At 37.7% G+C, this 15,603-nt stretch overlaps 1 protein-coding gene across 9 annotated transcripts in view; it reads right to left on the bottom strand.

Moving 5' to 3' along the window:
• LOC307177345 (uncharacterized protein) overlaps nucleotides 1–15,603 on the bottom strand; it is a 1,102,996-nt gene that overhangs the window by 329,828 nt on the left and 757,565 nt on the right. The window lies entirely within an intron of this gene.

Here is a 15,603-nt window from a genome sequence, read left to right as displayed (position 1 = left end):
AGTCCATTTAGAGGAAGTAATAGAAAATTATAGAAAAAGAGTGGACAATTCTATAAATGGGGAAGAAATGGGTCCAGTGGAGCCTTAACAATTAGGAATATCATGGCATTTCAAATCATTTTATTCTAAAAATAGATCACCTAGATCTATTCAAACACAATTGTTAACAGTTTTACTTTCATTTACTTGTTTTAGCTTCTGAACTGGGAAGGAGGTCAGCTTTCAGACCACTAGGCATTGCAATGACATCACCAAGGTAAAATCTTCCAGGCTATGTAAATGTGCTTATCTGTGGTTTCCCCAGGTGGCCATCTAACCCCCTCAGTATTTTTTCCACCAGGTGGCAATGCCCCCTTACTGTTGAAGAACTGAAAACAGCATGACGTTCTCAGTGAATAATCTGGATTTCTGAAAGGACGTTCTGACAACTGTCTTTGTTTAGAAAGGTGACATTTTCATCAGAGTTGCCTCCTGGAAGATCCATTACAGATTCCCAGACTGCTGGTTATATACAACCTGAACAGAGAGGGAGGGGGACAGAGTGCTTCATGTCAAAAGAAGGTCACCTAATGTCTTGAGCTAACAGTGAGTTCATCTAGAAGGAAGGAAAAAAACTTTTCATCATCTGGAATCTGGGGAGCATTTGGGCAAAATAATAGAATTTCTGAGATAGTCTTCAGAAAGAAAGAATGGCTGAAATAAGAAAGAACACGAAATGAGGGGGGAAGGGAAAGATCAAGGGATTCATAAACATTTCTAAATTAGTAAAATCAATATATGTTTAATAAATGGATGAAAGGAGAGTGAAAAGAGACCCATATACAACCTGTTAGTATCCAGTCCTCCAGAAGTTGCTGAAAGCATGAAAGGAAACATTATTTAAAACTCAAGTTTAGAGTATAGAGCAGGACGAGGGTCCGCAAACTACGGTCCATGGCCCAAATCTGGCCTCCTACTCATTTTCTCAAAGTTTTGTTGGACCAGCCGCTCTTATTCATTTGCATACTGTCTCTGGCAGCTTCTATGCCTTATAACAGCAGAAGCATGCATTTGCAACAGAGACCATCTAACTGGCAAACCCTAAAATACTATTTGGCCCTCTACAGTAAAGTCTGCCGATCCCTGGAGTAGTGTTTAAAAGCATGAGTTTTGGAACCAGAGAAATCTCAGTCCCAGTTTTAATCCTTAAGAGCTGCCCTGACCCTGAACAAATTTTAAGGATTAAAGCAAGTTCTGAAAACACTTTGCACACCGCTTGTACCTAGAAATCACGTTACCCATCACTGTCTTTCCCTCATAAACTAAATGAGAAGCTGAGATAATTTCCTCAACCCCACCAGCCTTTAAACACCAAAACCAAAATCCTTTGTCATTTACAGAGCCATGAAACAAACTACCTCTCTTTCATTCTCATGAGAGTGTTTTCTCCAAGTAGCCCCTCTCTGTTTAAAGGCCTGGGGCCTGAATCTTCCAAACGCAACAGTAATGAAAAGTTGAGAGGCTGCGGGGCATGTGTCTGGAGGGGACCCTGCGTGCTTCTGACACTGGCTCTCCCAGGTCTAACTCTTGCTTACAGAGCCTGTAAAGACGGTCTGGATGTTTCTCATTCTAGTGTCTAATGAATCCAGTGCTTAGCTGCCAGTCAAGGCCTTTGGCAAACGCCTGTAGGAGAAACGTCTGAATGTAAACTGTGAATCACTGGAAATGGGAACTCTGTCAAAATAAGGGAATTAAGTTTTCATTAAAGGTGTGGTAGCTTAATTTTCTGTGCCAGCCCATAATGATCAGGGCTGGCACTAAATGCTCAACTAGTGCAAACCCACCCAAACTTGGCAGAATAAATGACCCCAACCAACCCAGCCACTTGGCTTTCTCCCTGGGTTAAATGCGCTTAAATTAGTAAAAATTGCGCTTGGACGGTGGGCCTTTCTTGTCTTCTAGATTGGAGCTGTGTTGTATCAATACCATAAGGACAAAAAGCGGAGAAGACTCTGCTCGTGGGCTGGTGTGCTTGAACTCTTCGGGTGAGAAAAGTTGCCACCAGAGTTGCAGGGTCTTTGGGACCACATTGGCCATGGCACAGAGTCAGTGGGAGTGGGCAGAATGTGACAGTGGCCCACCCTCAGACACATAGACCTTAAAAGTGAAGTGAGGTTCTCGTGGGCACGTGGCAATGCATCAAAACACAACGTAGGGCTTCCCTGGTGGCGCAGTGGTTAAGAATCCGCCTGCCAATGCAGGAAACACGGGTTCGAGCCCTGGTCCGGGAAGATCCCACATGCCACGGAGCAACTAAGCCCGTGAGCCACAACTCCTGAGCCTGCGCTCTAGAGCCCGCGAGCCACAACTACTGAAGCCCGCGTGCCTAGAGCCCGTGCTCTGCAACAAGAGAAGCCACCGCAATGAGAAGCCTGCGCACCGCAACGAAGAGTAGCCCCTGCTCACCGCAGCTAGAGAGAGCCCGTGCACAGCAACAAAGACCCAATGCTGCCAAAAATAAATTAAAAATTTATTAAAAAAACCCCACAATGTATTTGCTACTTTCTGTGAGGAGCAGAGATATTCCTAGTAATAGCAAGGGAAGCTGTATCTGGTTCAACTGATACTTTCTTAAATCATTCAATATGTCTGAAGCCTATTCTACACATATGATGTACACAGATGAATTTATTCACCCGAGATTCACCGAGAGCTTTTCTAAGTGCCCTGGGTAGAAGATGAGTTCTATGAGTTCTGCCCTCACAGAACTTAGGTTCAGGTACAAGAGATAGGCTTCAATACAAAGAGTTATAATATCGTTCAAATAACGGTAACTGCAGGATGAAGGCTGGGTACTAGGTAAGCAGAGAAAGGAGTTAAAGCAATTAAGTAATGCTTCACCAAATAGTGATGTTGGATCTGGACCATGAAAGGTATAACAATGGTGAAATGTAGTATTACTCCCATGTCCTCTGTCCTCCTTTATATTTTACAAGAAGAGAACTGAAGAGTTACTAAAAAATAATAACAGCTACAGATACATATTCTTCTCTCCTTTTCTTAGCCCTGTTGGATATCCTTAAAATCCAGATGAAACAAGTGGACTTTTGGAAAAGAACTTTTCAGGAAAATGGCGTACCTATGTTTTCACGACATGCAAATTATTTCTTTGAAATTTCTGTCTGTCAGGCATAAATGGACAAGAGGAAACATGATGTAAATCCTCTGATACCAATCATCTTCACAGTTACACTGGGGTATTTACAGAGCTGGCAGCCCTTTTATTAAAAGAAAAAGGGATTGGGAAGTGACCACTGACCACACTTAGTTAGGAAAAAAAGGCATAATTGGGATTAATTTTTTCAACGTATGTTTTATTGTTTGCTTATTTATTTTTTGTCATAAAATCTTCATGGTTAAATTAACTGAGGTATCTATAGCAACTGATGGTCATTTTGTCTTTCACAACAGAGCTGGCCTAAATAATATTTCCTAACCATTATTAAGTCAGAATGAGTTGTAAAAGGTTATGTTTTAGGTAATCTAATAAACATTTATTGAGCACCTGTAACGTGTAATGTAACAGGCAATGGATACAAGAGAAACAGTTATGATCACGACAGACACAAACCATTACCTTCTTCATCTGATGCAAGAAACAGACATTTTATGGTCAGAGTGATGATTTTTAAAAAGTAAAAGCCAAAAAGATTTTCAACTAGGATGTGAAAGAGGAAGAAAATTACAATTGAATGGAAAGTGGGAATGTGGCTGAGAATGGAAAGAGCAGAAAGGATATCTAATTAATAGAGAATTGGCTTAAATTTTATTGGCAGGGAGAATTTTTCATGCTTTTACTATAGCCTTCGGGCTTTGGCTTAACTAAAGGATTCACACCAAAGTACTTGCATTTTAAGAGGAAAAAATATATAACAAAATGAGTTAATATGGGAAATATTAACTGTTATTAATATTAAATATGAATATGGTGAGAGGAGGCTAAAAAAAACAACCCTTAATCATAAAAAATGGGAAAAGAAAAAGGATGATTGTTTTAAAAATATAAAAAGTTAAAAAATCCTTTCTATAAAGTTTTCCCTACCATAGACATTTCAGCCTCACATAATGGGAGCCTACTTTCCCCCAACTCCGTTCACGCCTCCCCCCAACATCTTCTGTCGCCTGAGTTCTGCACTGGACTCTCATTCTTTGGATACAGCAGAAAATGTTGACTACTTCCACTTTTGGAGGTGTTAATGCATTTTCTTGGATAATATTTACAGAGAAAACTCAAGGAGAAAAATTTGTTAATCAAAATACGAAAGCTATTTCTGGAGTTAATTCTTAGGAGCCTTTCTAGTTGCAACCTGTGGCTATTTAAGGGGGGAAACTGTGCCCTTTTCCAGTTTCTACATTCACAGTGTGAGATGCCAGGCCCTGCATACATGGGAGTAGATATGAGAAGTCTCGCATAGGCTCTGATTCCTACAAAGGTCAGAGGTTTGCTGTAAAGTAGAATTTAGGAAGCATTTTTTAAAAGTGTAATAATGTTAAAATCCTGCGAAAGGTGTAATATTTAGACTCCATAGAGGTCTTCCTTCAAGGTTTACCCACTTAAGATTTATGTCATTATGTGGCAAATAGGAAACGGAGTTGTCGCTTTTTTGGTTGGTTGTTTCTCCTTCAGTGTTATTGCCAGGCAAACTTTATGGCATTGGAGATAGTAATAATATCAACAAATAACAATACTTATTTTGTGTTTCTTTACTAATTATCCATTGAGAAAATCAAAACCTTTACCAAATTTTCTCAGAGAAACTTCCAAACCTTCAGTGAGAGGAATATCGGGTATTCTTATCTTCTACGGGTCATAAAAAGAATTGCATTTGCTGAATATGGGCAAGATGTGGTTCTAAGACCTTTACAGCCGCTCAGGCTCCAGGAACACCACGCGGGGTCATTGTGCCTGATTATCTCTATAGACAGAAGCAGAAGCTAAGATGAGAAGCAGTTAAATAATGCGGTCCAAGTGCCCAGCTGGTTAGTACTGGAGCCCAAATCCCAGCCCAGGCAGTTTAATTCTTGTGCATTGAAGCATAAGAACACGCTGTAGAAATAGGTCAACACACACTTAACAGTGACATCATGACCTGGGGTCCTGTGCTTCTTCTTTCTTTGCCTTTTTCCTTAGTATAAGAGGAAAATAACACTCAGTGCAAAACCCCAGAAAACTTAAGAAAATCATAGGAGTACACGTCGGCACTACCTAAAAGACCAGTGATTGTACAACCTCTTAACATCTTAGACTGCTGGCTGTCATTTAGTTTTTTAATATATAAATGTATTAACGATATTACCATCTTATTGTAGCCTTCCTTTTTATTTATCAACATATTCTCACCACAGTCTTATGACTATAAATGTTCTTCTAAATCAGAGAGAGGCAATCTCTTGTCCACAGGCCACATGTGGCCTGTCATCTTTTCTGTAAAGAAGGTTTTATTGCAACGCAGCCATGCCTCTCTGTTTACATGTTGTCTGTGGCTGCTTTCACGAACTACATTGGCAGAGTTCATAATTGTAACAGAGACTCTGTGACCCACAGACACCAAAATATTTACTATCTTGCCAACTCCTGATCTACTTCTTGATTTCCAATAGCTATTCTAATATGGTTATAACAAAATTCCACAGTAGTATTTAAGTAAATAGGGGTGTGGCATACTTTTAATGCTTTCATGGAATAACAAAACTTCCTGCTGTTTGGGAGAAGAAAAAAAATTGGGCCAATATCTCCTATAACTTAATAAAAATGCATTAAAACACTTATCATGGGTTTCCTAAGAAAAACAATGTATAGGGTGAGAATATGATCTATCAACTCATTTATAAGCCAGACAGGATAACAATAGTTATACCTGGACTGTCCATAGCAAACTGAGTTCTATGGTCACGTCCTACCGTTTAACAATCCAATCATCATTTTCTCATGTCAACTAAGTCTCCAACTACATTGTTTTCTGGCAATTGCCTTCCAATCTTCTCTTTTCTCACCACTAGCTTCTCCTTCTTTCTTTTTCTGAATAGTTCTCTAGAAGAAAGTAACCTTCATCCCAGGTAACTGGGCACCCATCCTGCCCCTGCCCTTCCTTCAAATGCTCTCCCTGTGCTGCAAGTAGAGAAATCGCATGTGTTTTTACAACTAATCCCTAAGATCTTCATGCCTTCTCTCTTGATTCTTGACAATGTTCTCTGCACAGTTTGTTCACTAGAGAGTACATGAGTTTTATGTGGTGCTAGAGCTATTAAAGTGAACTTTCTGAGAAAGAAGGGGGGAAAAAAGTTAAAGAAACAAGGAGTTTCTTTCCCCAAAATGCTCCATGGTGGCTCCAAAAGGGCCCCTGCTCGGAAATGCTGAATCTTGTGTATGAACCCTTCAATGGCAAAGAAAAACAGGCCACCCTTATTAGAAATTTTCTACAGCTCGAGATGTAACATCATAGCTAAATTCAGTCGGAGACAGGTCGAGCAACAAAAACCAGGAGCCCAAGCAGTCTAGTCGGCTCTGAAATTTGATTCAGGCACCAGATTATGAATAGATTTAACTAGTTCGCCAAATGAAAATGTAGATTTTGGCACTGTCTGAATTTTTTTGCGGGGGAGGGGGTATTCTATATGTGGAGTCCCAGTACACGCTGAAGGGATATGAAAAGGAGCTTTTTATATTCTATAACTACTCAGTGTACGTTAAGGGAAAAAAAATCAGTTAACCCAATAAATGCCAAAAAAAAAAAAAAAAAATCCAGCCTCTTTTTACTACCTAGAGCATCCAAGCTCTTCTATTCACCTTATTATATAATGCAAGCTTTTCCATTGTTCAGAATGACAGAGCACCAACCATGAATAGCCAAGTAGCTACCCATGTAAACTCATGACTAAACTGCTTACATCTGACCCAGTCCCTTTCTGGAGGAACTGTGATATGGCAAGAGGCTCAAATCCCACAGCAGGTAAACAGCACGTTGTCAGTAAGGATATGGAAATCAAATTTTAATTGTCCTGAGGTTTCTCAGATTCCCCTTCCTCTCCTGGTGAGGGGGGCAATGTGTGCCACTGACACGATGAACTTCAATTTCCTTCTATTTCCTCAGCATTGGCCCTCAGAGCACTATAATTGAAGACTTTGTGATGAGAAACAAAGATTAAAACAAATGAAAATAAATGATGGAGCAAGGGGTCCCTTTCTACCACCACCTTGCAACCTGCTTCTCCTCAATCTCCAGTCTTGTACCACTTTGTTTTAATAAAATTTTCCAAATTGTCCTCTGTTAAAACATACTGTTCTAACACCAAAAAGCTAACTATATTGAAAAGCTGCCCTAAGGCTATTCGATGCACACAAAAGAATTCAATAAAAACACATTTGATTAAAAAGGCACCTATTACTAGAAATAGCATAAGCAACTTTTGATAACTCTCTTTTTAGCTACAGCATGGTGCTTCTGGATAGATTGAAAGACTAATATTCAAACAAATCTGCTTCTGTTCCATATGTGTGTTGAGTGAGTCCTGCACTGAAGTTCTGGTGTTTTCAGCAGAAGAATGTAAAGTTTAGTCTGTGCACAACGAGAAGGGAGGACTGTCAGACCCTGCATCTCTAAAGGTTATGTGGTGAGGTGTCGAGAGCCCAAGTTCAAGGCTCTACCATTGACGGCTGCGTGACCTTGATCAAAGGTCCTAATCTTTCCAAGACACAGGTTCTTCATCTCAACATTAAGGTAATAATACTAATCTAATGAGATTTAAAAACACAGTAGATAATATAAGAAAATTTTCCATTCAAAATACATTCGATGAGTATCATCTATACGTAAGTCACTGAGGGGGGAATAATAAATGGGAAATCGTTTCTACTCAAAAAGAAATGACCCTTCCAGAGCAAGCACACAGCTATAGACGTTTCTGAATTTAGTAGAGGCTAGGCAGGGGCAAGGAAACAGAATGGAAGAGGAAAAGTGAGTTTCTTGGGGGTCATGTGGGAAAAGTACAAATAAAAATAATAAATAGTACAAATAAAACGGTGCTTTGCCTTTTAATCCAGCTTTTCTCTTAGGATAGGAACTTTCCTTACCTGATGGCATAGAGCTTTGACTAACATTCACTTTAAAATAAAACCAGGTTATATTGGTACATTCACATAAATTATAAAAATCTAGTTGTTTAATATGTTGTGATGGACTAATTGTATTCCTAAAGCCAGGGATTAAACCAATTTATACCACTGTTTACTATGTCACTTGGAAAAGCAGTATTTATAGTATTCTGTATGGACTAAAAGTGAATTACAGTATCACGGGGTTTTAGTGTTGGAAAAGGCCACGGATTGATCTTGTCCTGCTCTCTATTTTGGCAACAAAGAAATTGTAAACATGGAGATAAAGTGTTGTGCAAAGTAACAAACTCAAGTAACAGGACAAACCCTATCCGCAGACTTTAGTCTACTCACTCATTCAGCTCATGGCGAAATCCCAAATTCCTTCAAATTCCTACTTATATTATCAAATGTTTCAATAAGATATTTACTCTATAGAAATGCAGCAATATTTTGAATCTTTCTTAAAGTTTTCTTTTGATCTTTAAGTTTAGTTAGAATAAAAACCTCTCAAATCCTCCTTTTCTTTGGCAACTTTAAGTTTTCTGGGTTATAAAAGTAATTTCTGAAAAAGTTCGAAAGTCACTCTAAATCACCCATTCTTAAGGAAATATATGTAGACAAAATTATGGGTCGCATAGGCTACTAAAAGAGATGGCACGCAAAAAGAGGGAAGTAAGAGGAAACTGTCATTAGCTTTTCCTTTATACATCCTTGGTATGTCACTCTTGGTAGGATGCATACTTTTTGCTTATCTAAATTAAAATAAAGGCAAATAATATTTTCAAAGATACAAATTTGAATGGTAAGAAAATTGTGCAGACTTAAAATTGGAGAGTGGTAGTAAATATTTGTCAGAATAAATGTCTCCTGGTTGATGGAATAAGAACGCCAGCAAAATCATATCAAATCTTGAACACACGCATACGATTCTCCCAAGATTTGTGTGGTGTCTTCAACTCATGAGTGAGCTGGTGAGAGGGGTGGGAAACAAGAACAGAGAAGGGGCCAGGTGAACACCAAATGCCTTCCGGTAGAAAGAACATGAAACGGTGGAGCATCTCCGAGATGTAGAGAGTGTGTGTGTGTGTGTGTGTGTGTGTGTGTGTGTGTGTGTGTGTGTGTGTGTGTGTGTGTGTGTGTGTGTGTGTTGCTCCTATACATAATTCTGGATGGGTACTCTTTAAGATAAAGTAGGAGAAACAATTTGGTTTGAGATCCGCCAAACATGTCAGTGGACATTTTAATGGACTTGAGATTTAAAGCTTTCCTATAACGGAAACTAACATTTGGCCAAAGATTTCTTTACCTCCCATAATCACTTAGAAGGAACCAGGGGCTTGTACTTCACAAAGGGTGTATTAACCAGTATTAGATTAATAAAAACAGAAAATTATGTATCTCCTAGCTTCAAGTGAAATGGGAGAGGGGAGAATAGGGCATTTCAAATACAGTACAACCTACTAAATATAAGTTTTGTCTTATCATCTTAGGGAGACTGTTTTTCTCTTCATGCTTCACACTTTGAAAGAAGACCTACAGGAACTTTTCCCCTAAGCCAAAGAGATACATTGATATTGATTGTATTGCATTAACTATTTAAACAAGTGGCCTACGTCTTACTTTCTCCCTAAGATATGGATACGGTGGCATTATTCAAACCATCATAGTATGCTATGACTGCGGAAATACTGGTTGTCTTCATTAAAATGAGTATTTCTTGTTCCCAAACACTCTGTAAGGATCTGACAGTGAGAGAACTATAGGAGTGAGGAATTACTCACTTCCCATGATTCAGTTAATAACGAGACCTGATTCCTATCTAAGATGTTGCCTATTGTTGATGATTTTTTATGGTTTAAATATGTTTCACTTTCTTTTGCAATACGTGCATATGGACAAGGCGAAGTGATCTATGCTAACAGATTGACCCATGTATACAACTCAACGCATTCTGTAGAATAAAGGGAAATTTTTGTAAAAGATATCGAGGTAGGTATTTCACCCATATACATTTTTAAATACCACAAGTCTATAGACCACATGTGTACAGATAGAAAAACAAACATGAAAACTCTCGAGGTATATTTTGATTACAGATGCCAGTTACTTGTGGTTGGATTTTGCTCTGATTCCGTTCAGGTATGTGATCTAGGAAGCAGTAAAAGGTAGATGTTTAAAAAGTAAAATACAATAAAGAAGAAAATGTACAAGAACAGCCGGACATGTGCATACGTTCGGTCTATTAGTGGCGACATACTGTGATGAAAGGGTCTAAGTATTTAGGCTATTTCATTAGCAGAGAAAATACACATGTCCTTTTATTTGCTTTCATTTGTGACACCACTGAGATTTTAGCTCAGATATCATTGACATGTAATGGGCACTAAAGTGTTGTTACCAGGGCAACAGCTAGGAAGGTGGTGTTACAATGGCATTGGGAGGGTCTCATTTCCTACAATGAACAGGCACTGACCTTACAAGAACAAATAAAAATTGAAAAGAAAGGCAATCCAGGAATGGAAAATGGGTATAGCTATGTCTTTCTCTGATCTATTAAGTTCCCAGGATTCTATAATAGATCAAAAAACCTAAGTACAAAGTAAAACTATTCATTGCCTCCTCTTATTTGGTTAATTTGACTGGAAAACTGGGTATAAAATAATTTGTTGGAACAAGATATATGATATGTTTAATAGTAGTGTTAGCTAATGCTGACACAGCTAAAGTATGGGTTCAGTATGGCACATATCGTTAGGGAGTGAGCACGAATACGCACGCATGTGCATCTTCATACACATACGTGCAAACACAAACGCATTCATATACAGTAAGTTCCCTACATACTAACGGGTTCCGTCCTGAGAGTGCGTTCGTAAGTCCAATTTGTTCATAAGTCCAACAAAGTTACCCTGGGTTCCCAACTAACACAATTCTTCTTATAGTACCTTGAAAAGTACAGTCGTACAGGACAACAGCTGGCATACAGGGGCTGGCATGGAGTGAACAGGCAGGAAGAGTTACAGGAGGGAGAGGAGGTGGGAGAGGGCAGAGCTGAAGGATCGCCAGCAACAGGAGACGGAGGGCAAGTGCAATTTCACTCGCGCCTGACGTTGACGGCACAGGTTCTGGTTCCTTGCTGGATTCGATTCTGTCTACCCTCTTGAAAAAACGATCCAGTGATGTCTGTGTAGTCGCTCTTTTTTTTCTCGTCGGAGATGACCCGGTAGCACTGGGTTGCATTCTGAATGGCTGCTGCAACCTTCGTGTACCGTTCTACGTTCAGGTCCTGTGCCTCAAAAACTAGCAGTGCCTCCTCAGATAAAGAAAACCCCCTTGCCATTTCCTGCGTCGTGAATCTCTTCGCTTCCTCCGTTACTTCTTCTTCCTCTTGTCTCTCTTCATCCCTTCTGTGGGGCTCCAATTCTTGGCGCTTATTAGCGGTAGCAGCTACATCACTGCTGCTTTTACGACTGCTTCCAGACATCCTGGGCTTGAAATAAAGAAACTGTACTACTGTGTACTCTATACAGTCCTGTACAAGAAAGTACACAAAGGCGCAACCACTTGTAGAGGCTGCACGCACGTGACAATGTACGCCAGACACGTGAACTAACTTACGTGATTGGACATGCGAACGCTCGTTTGCATCTTTGAAAGTTCGCAACCTGAAGGTTTGTATGTAGGGGACTTACTCTAGTCATTTTTGTTTCCTATAACTTGGAAAAAGGAATTAAAAACAAAAAACAGAATTGAATGTTCATTCTGTGCTTTGCTACAGCCATTTTGCTCGTAGTAAACTTACGGCCAAGTTCTCCCAAGAAAAGTCTAATCAAAATGGAGCAAAACAAAGTAAATCTAACTAAATTGACAATTTTAATTGATAAATAATGTAATACAGTTAAGATGAAAGAGTTATTTAAAAGGGAATTATGAATATACTACATTTTTATTATGTCCATAAGTATATTTATAAGATGATAAAAGGTGTCATTTGATGAAATCTAAATTCATTCCTTATTTTAAAAAATTATAGAAATATATATTTCCTTACCATGATAAAGAACATTTTCCTCAAAACTAAGAGATCAAAAGCAATGGAGGCACTCACACTAAAATCAGCAGGGTAAATCTGGAGACAAATATCACCACTATTATTAAAATTTATGGTGTATACACACACACACACACACACACACACACACACACACACACACACACACACAGATTTTAAAATGGCCTATAACATATGAAAAGATGTTTCATCTCTTTCATAATTTGTGAAACACATATTTGAAAAAACACTGACATCATCTTTCCCTTAGATTTGTGAAAAGTGAAAAAATTCTGTTTAGTGAGGATGAGGGAAAATAGGCCCTCTCCTACATGGACTGTGGATGTGTAACCTCCCACAAACCTTCCAGAGGGAAATTCAGCAATACCTGTCAAAACTACCCATGCACTTCCTTTTTAACCCAGGAATCTCACTTAGAGAAATTTGTCTTGAAGATCCATCTTCAACAGTATGAAAATACACAAACATAAAATTATTCATGCATCATTATTTGTAATTGCAAAATGCTGGAAACAAAGGAAATGACTCTATTTAAGAAAGCAGGTAAATGAATGATGGCACAGTCACACAATGGAATACTATGCAACTGTAAAAAATGATAAGGAAGATCGCTATCATGTACTAAGATGGAGTGATTTCTGGAATATACTGTTACATGAAAAACATGAATAAATTTTTCTACGTATGTTCATAAAAGAAAGAAGGGGATATAAAAATACTTATGCATCTTCACATTTGAGAAAAAGAAATCCATGAAGAATAAGCCGGAAACTAACGGTATGGATCACCTAAAGAGGATCGGTGAAAACGGGGTGGAACTTCTGGGGCCTGGGAAGACAGCATTAGAGATAGAAAAAATGATGCTTCTGAGTTTGCTTGTTTTGTGTGTACGTATACAACAAACCAACAAACTCAAACAGATTTTTAAGGAAAAACCCCGAATGGAATACAAATAGTGATAAATGAACCCAACTGCATTACTAATGAATAACACAACCAAACTGAATGGGCTGGGGGAGAAAAATTAAACTTAAGTAAATTGGTCAAAAGCGTTTTACTGTACTGTGAGGCTAAATACTTGTACTATAAGGCTAAAGCCAAAATAAGTCACACAAATATTGTACTCTAGTTAGAAAATAAATTAGCAATACCAAAGCCATTTTATGTGTATCCCGGAATTGAGAGAATGAGTAAATATACTGTGGAAAATGAGAGCCAGGTTTCACGTTGCTGGAGAAAGGAGTTATAAATAAGGAAAGTGGGAAGACTAGAATGAGCCTTGTGGGTAAGACTGGAATCAGAGGAGTATAAACTCATTGTTTAATAAATACAGATAGATGGACAAACGTGCATGCACATACACGGATTTCCTAGCTCCATCCATTGAGAGGGCCTTGAAACAATTGTATCTCTAGCAGTGATCACATTAAGGGTCCCAGATCTTGGGTTTTAAATATCATTTTCAAATAAAATGAACCAAGATTCCTTGGAGAAGGTGCTGGGGCAGGGAAAATACAAGATGAGTCCAGGGTAACAAGATTGTTGTACCAGAAAGAAAAGGAGTGTTAAAAAATTGCTGGAAACATGTCAAAGGAAGAAGCCCCCAGTGATCAAATCTGGGACAATTTGAACAACAAAATAAAGAGTAATAGTGACAGATTATAACCCGTGAAATAACTGAGTCCCAGTTAATGTAAGTAATTGAATGCATAAACAAATGAGGGAAAAGGAGAAGCTCTTGAAGCACACAGAATTTCAATTAGTAAGCATAGAAGGAGTGGTGGACATATAAAATCAGCAGTTGGCAAGAACAAGCATTAACAGTTGTTGCAAGCAAACGTCACCCGTGGATGCTAAAATTAGTAGGCAAAAAGTATGGTGAGAAATAGGATATTTGCATAGTCTCAAATTATTTATCCACAGTATACTTACTAGTTATAAAAGGAAATACAGTAGTTACAGTGGAGAAAGATGATGGGCAATCTTAACCACATGATCAAAGTGAACATCACCAGTCATAAGACACACAGACCCCATGTATGGCCTCATGTGCTACAGTAAGGAGGACACAACATCACTTTCTGCGATATTCTGGCCCCAATATGTATAACTTCATTCTAATCATGAGAAAATATCACACAAACCTAAAGAGGAACATTCTACAATAGATCTAGCAACTATACTTCAAAAGTGTCAAGGTCATGAAAAGCAAAGACTGAGAAACTGTCCCCAATGAAAAAGACTGAGGAAACAAAACAATTAAATGCACTGTGCGATCTCGAACTGCATCCTGACCCTAAAAAAGGACAATGGTGGGAAGATGACACATTTGAATAAGGCTTGTAGATCACTTGGTAGAACTGTACTTAATTTCCTGGTTTTGATCATTGTATTGTGGTTATTTAAGATAGTATTTGGGGAAGCTAAGTGAAGGACATATGGGATATTGGGGGAATTAGTTTTACAACTTTTTGTAAATTTAATTATTTCAAAAATTTTAAAAGTTAAAATAGAAAACACATAAGATAACTGACATATTTTCAATGTGGAAATTTTAATCAATACAATGACCCCTAAAACAAAAATATGGTGATATTCTAATCATCTGACATTTTTGTGACTATCTACGGGGGGAAAATAGAATTGATTTAATAATAGAGCTCAAAATAGATATGGTATAATTTAATAATTCAAAACTCAATAGGTTTCTAATATATTAGCAATAGTCAGAAAACGTAAAAATATATATTTGCATGAGCAAAATCCATACTATCTTAAGAGTAGGCTTAAGAAAATTATTAAAACTATGTAAAAAAATAAATTAAGCATCATTGAAGGACCAGAAAAAAGATACTGAATTAGGAGACAGTACTATTTTCTTGGATGGAAAAACTCAAAATACAAAAGATGAAATCTTTTCAAATTAATTTGTAAATTAAGTAAAATTCCTATTCAAATGATAACGATATTTTTAAGTTGCCAAAGTTAATGTAAAATTATCTGAACATTTAGACCATTTGGGAGAGAAACATAATAATGTGGAAATTGTCCAAAAACTACAATAATTAAAAAAAAATCTAACTTCTCTAAATAAATATTCATATTCAATGGAAGTTCACAATTATTCAGTAAACAATACTTGGTCAGTTGGTAATAAACTCTTTGTTAAGAAAATTAGACACTCATATTATACCACAGAATAAATTACTATTATAATAAATAATTTACTTAAAATAAATCATAAAAGGAGATAAAAGTATTCAACCACTTTTTTTTAATGATTAATTTAAATTTACATACAATTTAAATTTAAACATATGTGTATGTTTTACATGGTTGAAATTCAAGTAATTTTCTCTGCATTCCTTTTTTCATATATATTATATTGCAATCATTT

The sequence above is a fragment of the Stenella coeruleoalba genome, assembly GCF_951394435.1.
Source record: "Stenella coeruleoalba genome assembly, chromosome: 19".
In the NCBI taxonomy this organism is placed as follows: Eukaryota; Metazoa; Chordata; class Mammalia; order Artiodactyla; family Delphinidae; genus Stenella; species Stenella coeruleoalba.
Note: the sequence above shows the minus strand (reverse complement) of the source record. Positions and strands in the feature narration are given on the sequence as shown.